The following is a 9,667-nucleotide window of genomic DNA, read 5'->3' on the forward strand; positions in this document are numbered from 1 at the left end:
GTCCAATGTGTCTTTTGTTTGTATTTGTAGTTCTTTTAAGAGGATCCTTGCTTGTAACGAATCCCCCCCCCCCCCCCCCCCCCCCCCCCGGCCCTCGCAAAAAATAAATAAATCACGATGAATATATTAGAAAGGATAAAAAATATATGTAGTGTATCATTCTCTTTATTTTTGACCTTGAGAAGATTAATCTACAATACTGTATTTTGCTTTTGCTGTGATAAGGATAGCGCCAAATTTTGGGACGTCATAGGCTTCAATGAAAAGCCTAGCAAAAAATGGTTTTTTTTTTTTTTTTTTTGGGCGTAACTCACAATGGTGAGTAGATTATATTGCCGTAACCAAACAATTTACAAGCTTCTGCCATGCTCGTGACGAGCCATGCCAGCTTCAAGGGTGGCTAGTTACATCGACTGATTAGGGAGCCACCCCATCACAAGGGACGAGCCCATACTTTTATCCAAACAAGGTACTCAATGATAAGGGACGAGCCCACACCTTTATTCCTGTAAGCCGTTTGGTACGGCGCCCAAGGCACTCTTCCACTCATCAGAGTTATTCTATTTTCTAGTGGTGATGATCGCCTCTCAATTTTTTTGAATTATCTTGGTGAACTTAGTAGTTTTCATGGTGCTCTCGAAAATTCGATAGTTCGTTACCTTCCAAATATGTTTGAAGTAGTTGAATCTCACGGTTTGTTCGAGATAAGCATTGCTTGGCTCTTGAACGCCTTCCCTCCCAAGAAGGGATTGTTCTTGAAGAATCCTATTTTAAAGGTCTTTTGCACCAATTTGCAAATCTTCCCTGCCATGCCACATATCCTTGGACATTCCTTAATGGCAAAACTTAATTGTCTTCTCTTCTTTTTTCTCTAAAGAGAGATTGGAGAATAAGTAAAGAATCTTAAGTTCTTGAAGAATTAAGTGGCACTATCTACCATACCACATCAATACTAAAATACCACCTCAAAACAAGTACTAATGTGGCAAAAACAAATCAAGGTAAGAAGCTAAGTTTAATGATGCATTGCTAAAATAGTAGTTTGTTTCTATTTAAGGACATGCTTCAATTTGTAGCTTCAAGGAGTTTCAGAGCGTTTCCCCATAGCCCCTTTATGTTGGAGGGTGTGGATCACCCTCTACGTAATATCGGAAACCCCATAGACCCATCCTTTGCAGTTAAACACACGAGTTTCAAATGAGCTGGCAATAGCTGCACATTTTTGATTCATTGGCACAAATCTACAACTTTAAATGAGAGAACTGGGAAACCGTTAGAGATTGTATGAGCAAGGTGACAGTACATAGCGAGATGTCCACAGAGAGAACTTCCTAGACAAGAGAAAGTTGTTTTGCTCTTCTTGGAAGGTTTGTCAAATAAAGAATTACATGCAAGCTTGTAAAGAATGAGACAGTGCCACATTGGAGGCTTGCATTCATGATGCTATTGAGCTAAGGAACAATTGTGGGATCTATGGGGAAGATGCCAAAGAGGTAGATATAGGGATTGTCAACTCAAAAGCTACTATGCCTATGCAAGCGGGTTCAACAAAAAATTTAACTATGGAAAAGTACAAAGAAGCAGTGAGGAAAATGAGTCAATTAATGCATACTCTTCATATACAAATTTTGTTGCAAATGTCTGGACAAAGGACTCCTTAAGAAATACTTATTGCTCATGGAGGACAACTTAATGGGGTGTCAAGGAAGGCAACTAGACAAACCATGCAACCCACAAGTGTTACTATAGGCCAAGCTACCTTGGAGATGGATAATATATACCCATGGAGGCTTAGGGACAAAAACACTATCTACTTAGTGGGAATCAGGGTTCCCTTCAATCGATGCAACCTAAAGAACAAGTGAGCTAACAAGCCATGGTTTCTATCATGTCCTATGCAGCAAGTACATCTCCCATGCCAATTAATGAAAATTGGTATATGCCACCACCTAGGGTAAAGCTAGCCCATCATATAACTATCAAAGAGAATCCAATATACTTGGGTGCAATTGGGTCTCAACCAGAACAAGGGGTAGAGGGTCGTTATAATTATGGAGCCCATGATCAATGGAAGAATGAGTGTAGAGAGCAGAGTCAAAACTTGGTAAGAGAGGGAGGCATCACTTTTGAGAGAACTATCCAAGAAACCAACATTGAACGTGATAGAATTAATTGTGCCAACCTTATCTAAGGGTGAACCAATAGTGCCTGTGAAATAGTAAGCCTCAAAGCCAATTTTGGGCCTCACTTCTCGTTAAAAGGTCCAAACATTTCAAGAATTGCCAAATAGCCTTGAATATCATGTATATCCAATTGTTGTGCATCACTATGTTCAATTAACAAGCATTGATTTTTGAATTTTGGATTTTTGGAGTCTAATCATTACAAGAACAATGTCTGGACTAGCAGAAACACCCCAAGGAAGAAATCACTCAAAGGCACAAATAGCTGACCTCAAGTCTGCTCAATTGCAAAGGACTTTTGACGCTTCTCTCACCAAAGACAACTAGCCAGCGGACCAACCTACATTTGGTAGTGTCATGGGATGACACGAGATAGAAAGGGGGTGATGCTAATAGCTAAGGTAACACATGCCAGTGGAAGCGGGACCACATGTGTCTAAAACAGGATTCATAATTATAATTCTTATTTTTATGATTGTATAAGTGAGCTTTTAATGAGTAGATTGGGGTCGGTGGCTTCCACCTTGTACTAAATTACCCAAGGCACTTAGTTTGCCAATTTTTATGAGCCATATTGGCTAGAGGAACAAATTTTGACCATTGGCAAAGTATAAAGGCCAATCTTTGTAAATTGAACTTAAGTTTTGGATAATAAAAGTGAGCGCTCTATTGTTTTGAGTACTCTATTTGCCCTCTTGCTTCTCTTGCTCGTATCTCCCTCGTGTGAAGTGCTATTGAAAATCCCTGACTGACATTGTGATCACAGATGAAAGATCTTTAATTCAATGTAAGTCTCTTGCAAGTTTTTGTGTTTTTGGTGTGGCTATTGTCTTCCTATTTTTTCTCATTTTTCTTGATTTATACATCCATTTGAAATTCAAGCATAGTTGAGTGTACTAGACATCAAAATTGACCTGCTAAAATAGGCCCCTAAAACTAGGCATGATTTGTTTGAGTGTTGGATCAAAGATTTGAGACCATACAGAGGGTCTATTTGGTCTTGTATACAATTCTAGCAAGTTTGGTTCTTTTGAAGCACTTTAGCTAAGTGAAACACGTATGCATGCTTGTGGCTCAAAGACTAGCTTTTGGTGACTGACCCTCACTAGAGATTGACACTTAAGAGTAGTAAGTTGTGACAAGGTTTTGTGAGGGATTGACAACCTCTCGTAGCCTATATGCATAATGTCACAATGAATTCTATTGATGTTGAATGCATGCTTCACTGAACGATGTCGATCCATCCACAATTCCTCCATTTGTCTCGATCGTCTTGCATGACGAATTTCTAAGTTGGCAAACCATACAACCAATTATGAGGTGCATTGTGCTCAGAGTGTAGTTTAAGGATGTGGTCATGTTTGCATGAGTCAAAAATAACATATAACTGGTGCAGCTATGCCAACATCGACATATTTACAAGAGGGCTTGTATAGTTGCATATAAGAGAAATAACTAATGCACATGTGACCATGACCACTCCCTTAGTTCTTTTGACATGCTATATGTGCATTGACAATTTGACAAAATACCCCCACCTTGCAAGCAAGTTTTATGGTGCTTTTCATATTGATGTTTGAAATAACCTTCATTGCATAAAGAAAGTTAGGCAATACATCAAAATATTAGCGCTCCACCCCCGAGGCACAAGCTCGAGTATGATGACATTCCTTGAATCCCCCCACCAAAACACAGATAGAGGCAGCGTGTCATAGCCTTCTTCATGCTCGCATCCATCTCCTGCACATGGGGCCTACCCTGCAAAGACAAGCGTGAAGGAGTTTCTCTCTCTTTCTCTCTCTCTCTCTCCTCGTCCCTCTCTCAACTCCGAGTGTGATTTTCTTTCCTCTCCACTATGGCTTGCAAGGCGTAGTTGCCTCTCTTGAAGCTAGTGGTCTTGAATATATGTTGCACTGACAAAGGATGACCCACAACTCCATTTGAGAGAGAGAGAGAGAGAGAGAGAGAGAGAGAGAGAGAGAGAGAGAGAGAGAGAGGGGCTGAAATTGTTTGTGAATTATATAGGCGGTTATTACACATTAATTGCTACACACAGAGACTCTCTCTCTCTCTCTCTCTCTCTCTCTCTCTCTCTCTCTCTCTCTCTCTCTCTCAAAGATGGCCAGAAACACGCCTCGTTTGAAGAGCTTCTCGCAGAGCATACTCCACCGCAACGCAGCTACTCTTATGCAACTACCACCACTCGTACACAAACATCATCCGGATCTAGCCTCTCCCACTCTTCCTTCGAAACTTTTCCTGCTGTGTTGTAGTGTTTTGACATCCACCCACTTCTTTCTGTGTGTTTTCAATCTCCAACTTAACTTTCCTTTACCACATGATCCCATTCTTCATGTTTGGCATCAAACTTCATCATTTCGTTCAATTTTTATGATGACTAGTATTGACAGCAGCCAAAGGCCGCCTCTCTCTCTCTCTCTCTCTCTCTCTCTCTCTCTCTCTCTCTCTCTCTCTCTCTCTCTCTCTCTCTCTCAGCGTGCTAGTTTCAGACCACACTGGCCGGAGTGAGGAGGGAGCGACATGTATCCGAGGGAGGGAGTAGAAATCCCTCCCCCTTTTATAACAATATAGATTATGACCAAGATGATTGATTCTTTCCATTTTTGTGTTTTATGAGGAGGGAGGGGAAGAGAGAAGGGGGGGGGGGGAGGAAGGGATGTAATTACTATTTCTACATGCTCCATAAGGTTTTTAATGGTTAACTAAGTGAATGTTGAAGGCACTAAAAAGCTACACTTGTACAACAAGACTAGAATTTAGTGAAGAATGTGATAGTTTGAGAGGACCTCCACTAATTGTAAAGGATCTTACAATTTTGGTATTTTAAAGATTTGATCTGAAGCTAGCATGAGTAAAGCCTCTTTGAAGGTCTCCAACAAAGTGCAATGATATATTAAGATGCTTATTGCTACTCTTGGTGGATGTGGCTTTCTATGGCTCGTCTTCTCCTACTTGTTCGGTAGGGGGAGGAGCTATTCTCCAAGGTGATGGAGCTTCCACTCTCCCCCCTTATGTGGCTTTTACTAGGTATGTTGATGGTGCTTATTGGTGGGTGGCTCCCTTCTAGCCGGTTGTGATCTCTATTGTAAAGTTTAGTTTTTTGAGATATCGAGTCTTGGATGGGCAGGGTCCACCTTGTGATAGGGGGTGTGGCGTGGTGCAACAATGCATTGTCTCTGTGTGTCTGTATTGGTGGATATGCTTGTCTTGAGGTCCTGATGAAACTCTTGATGTCTTGCTCGGTCTAAGGAAGACTTATCTTGCATATGCAAAGCCCACCCCTTCCAACCACCTTGCCGCAGGCCGAACAAAACCTGATTCGAAGAAGCGCCGGCCATCATTTCAGCCTGCAAAAGGTCCTTGGGGAGACGGCTTCCACCATAACCAAAAATATAGAGGTAGGCTCGGATGAAGACGTAAGAACTTGGTCGGAACTGTCGAGCCCTGTCCCCTAGGGACACCTAGCCTTGCTACGGACAAGGTCACCAAGTTCGACACTGCCACTAGCTCATCCCACCACACCCCCACCTTGCCACAGGCTGACTAGGGCCTTCCCGCCTGCTTAATCCTCGCAGGTTGCAAACACGCGAAGGGACAACTCCCACAAACCCTAAGTCATTGGTATGTGGAAATGCTCAAAAGATGTTTGTTCCTACTCTCATCCCAAAACTTGAGGGTACTTTTGAGAGTCAAATGTGTCTTTTGTACTTTTAGCGGTTTTAAAAGGTTTTGAAATGGATAACTACTTAAATGTTGGCTACACTTGCACAACAAGACTAGATTTTTGTGAGGAATGTGACAGTTTGAGAGGTCTCCCACCAGTTGTAGAGGATCTTACAATTTTGGTATTTTAAAGATTTGGTCTGAAGTTAACATGAGTAAAGTCTCTTTGAAGGTCTCCAACAAAGTGCAATGATATATTAAGATGCTTATTGCTACTCTTCTCCCAACACTTGAGGGTGCTTTTGAGAGTCAAATGTGTCTTTTTGTATTTGTAGTGCTTTTAAGAGGATCATTGCTTTATAAAGGGTCAATAAAGTGTATCATTGTCATAATTTTTGAGCTTGGAGAAGTTTAATCTACAATACTATATTTTGCTTTTGCTATGTTAAGGATAGCGACCAACTTGCCCATACTTCTAGGTGCTCCTTATCCCAAAACTTTTAAGATATCACGCTTTAATGAAAAGCTTAGCAAAAAAAGTTGCAAACCTTTATTGGGCTACAAAGGAGCATAAGTCTTAAGATCTTGGAAAATTAAGTGACACTAACTAACATACCACATCAACTATTAAACACTATTTCAAAAAAGGTACTAATTTTTCAAAACAAATCAGGGTAAGAAGCTAATTTTAACGATGCATTGCTAAAATAGTAGTTTGTTTTTAAGTAGGGACATGCTTCAATTTGTAGCTTCAAGGAGTTTAAGAGGAGTCATAAACTGTAGCAGGAGTCGTCCCTTGGTGGCACCAATTGTCGAAGGCCCCTTTCTTTCGATGGTGCTTTGCTCACCTTTTTCGGCTTGCTGATTCTTAACTTTGGTGTGGATGGTACGCTTCCCGGGTGGCATGCGATAATGGTCCTTCTTCTATGGTGATGGAGCTCGCCTTAATCGGCGATACTCTCCTCGTTCTTGTCTACTGATTCTTTGCAGGGTGACTCCCTTAGCCATGTTTATTTTGTTGCTATTTGTAAGAGTAGGTACCGAAACTTTGTATTTGTTGGTTTGGTTTGGTGTGGTGCGGTTTGTTGCATACATGGTCGTCCTGAGCATAGACTTCCACGAAGTTTTTTGGTTTTATTTTAAGTCATCCACTCACACAATGTCATAAAATTAAAAGACTAAATTATTCACCAAATTTCCTTTGCGAATATGTGAACTAGATTCATACTTGGTTGTCTTTGAGGGAGGGTGGCAAGTGCCTTAGGCTGGGTTCACACAAACCCGACTGAAAGGAGCAGCTTTCTTTTCTACCTCCACTCTGTCTATTCACAAGGACTGGAGGTAGCATTCTCCTTCACAAGGGCCAGCCAATCAATAGCCAATTAGCAGCACCCTGCCTACATTGCCCACATCCCACACTGAAAAGGAGAGTGGTACACGTGCAATTTTGAGGGGGGAATGCCGCCCAAAAACTGGTGGATCCAGAGACGCTCGCAGCTGTTTTTGTCCAATCGAAAACTGCTACCCTGGACTCACACACACTATCGACTCGTGTGAACTCGGCCTTAGTGAAGAAGAGAGATAGGCATACATGTGAAAATTTAATATTTTCTATACTTAGTGGACCTAGCTTTGCACGTGAAGGATTCAAATTTTCTTTTCTTTGGCTTTTAGTATGTCAATGGTCCCTTTATTTCATAGCCTTATACAAGGGTGCATTCACATAACATAGTTCAACTTTGCCAGTGGAGCTCATCAATGATGCCTTCCCTTCGTAACTCAGCCATTGCCTCAATGAAGCCATTCTCTCTCTTTTGTGATGTTGAAGTGGCTGCTACATTAGACAAAGACACACACAGAGGCTCTCTCTCTCTCTCTCTCTCTCTCTCTCTCTCTCTCTCTCTCTCTCTCTCCACACCACGTGTCGAAGTATAGAGTCACTTGAGAATTCAAATAGAAGAGAAGAATTAGCCACCACCTCAATTACTCTTATGCAAAACGTACCTAAATTCCTTCTCAATTTCTTGTTTAAGAACGCAAATGTGATCCTTAACCTTATTATTATTATTAATATTATTATTATTATACACAAGAGATCAGTGAGATGGAGAAGTGTGCCGCTTTAAGCCGCGAGAGTCCACAAAAAGTTGGTTTGCCTTAGATGTGGATTCTTACTTCAAGTGATGCACCCAAAAGGCCATGTAGTAGTGTGAAAGGTGAGACTTGTGTGTGGTAAGCTTTTAGAGGTAGATTCCCAATTCTTAGTGGTGCCACATAAAAGCACTTACTTATCCCCACATTGGCCAAAAGGAGGGCATCTAGATTCTAGCCATGTGGATACAAAAAAGATAGTCTCCAGTATCTATGCTCCTCAAAGCTGTGTAGTGGCTTTATTCATCCAAATGAAAGCTGACAAAAGGGAGAATGTGTTGTATGTATGGGGAGAGAGAGAGAGAGAGAGAGAGAGAGAGAGAGAGAGAGAGAGAGAGGAGAATATGTGTGTGTGTGTGTGTGTGAGAGAGAGAGAGAGAGAGAGAGTGATACCAACTCCTCACAAAATGCAAAGCTTGCGGGAAGCTCAAATTTCAACGCATACATATTCCTTAATCCTTTGCACTTTGTGTATGAAGTGTGAGCTCAAGCTCCTTTTGTGATTGGCCACTTGTGGGCAGCTCAATCTCTCTCTCTCTCTCTCTCTCTCTCTCTCTCTCTCTCTCTCTTTGAGGTCCCCCTACTTGAACTTCTGGAAAAATCATTTTTCCAAACATATAAAATTCCTTTCCTTCAATTTGCCAAAAGGAAATTCTAGAAAATTAGGTTCATTTGCAGGTTTTTACACTATGCTTCTCTATTTTGGGGTGGAATTTCTCCTTTTTCCCTTGCCCTCAACCGGCATTTTTGAAATTGAGAACGGCACGATATTAACCTGAGACACATTTTCCCCGAACACTGACTATTGTGCCCTCAATTTTCCTCTTTAAGCTTTATTGACCGTTTACACCATGTCCAACTAGGAATGTTGTATGCCTTGTGCCTAGTTTATTCAATATTCTTGAGAGTAAGTTCAAAATCCACATTTTGGCTCTACCACCCAAGTTGATAGGTTAAATCATGTTATCTTCTTGGCTCCATCAAACTTGTTGGCTCCTCAATGCTTGACGCTGATCGATGCATGATGTCATAATGAATTATCTATTGATGCTGAATGCGTGCTTCAATGCAGTGATTTCAATCCGTCCCTAATTCCTCCATTTGTCTTCGTCCTCTTGTATGACCACGTTCTTTGAAAAAGAAAAAAAAAAAGCAAAACTCACAATTGTGAGTGAACTATATTTATCAACCCAAATAATTACAAGGTCTTGTCATGCTCATGTTGAGCCATGACGTCATCCAGGGACCATAATTACATCGGCTATCACGGCAGCCATCCCACCCAACTCGCCCCCTTATCCTTGATACATAGGGTCCCTTATCATGTTCTTCTTAGATCTTTTAATAACCGATAGCCAATATTTTTTCCCGTCCTAGGCATGCCCTCTGCTCTCAACAAGGCACAAGTAGTCCTAGACCAATCCTCCGAGTGTTGCTTGCGTCCGAGCGTCCATATTAGCACTTTGTTTTCTTGTATAATTTCTGCGAAGCTTGCCACCTCAAGACCTTCTTCAAACACACGGCAGTTCCTTGTCTGCCATACATTATGTAAGAAGACGTACCTGACGATTTGAGTGCTGATGAAAATGGTAGGACCACCTGAATTCTTCCCTCCAAGGAAAGATCAATCTTGTAAAAACCAATTTTCC

Source organism: Adiantum capillus-veneris, chromosome 30, assembly GCF_014529385.1.
Source record: "Adiantum capillus-veneris isolate H3 chromosome 30, ASM1452938v2, whole genome shotgun sequence".
Taxonomy (NCBI): Eukaryota; Viridiplantae; Streptophyta; class Polypodiopsida; order Polypodiales; family Pteridaceae; genus Adiantum; species Adiantum capillus-veneris.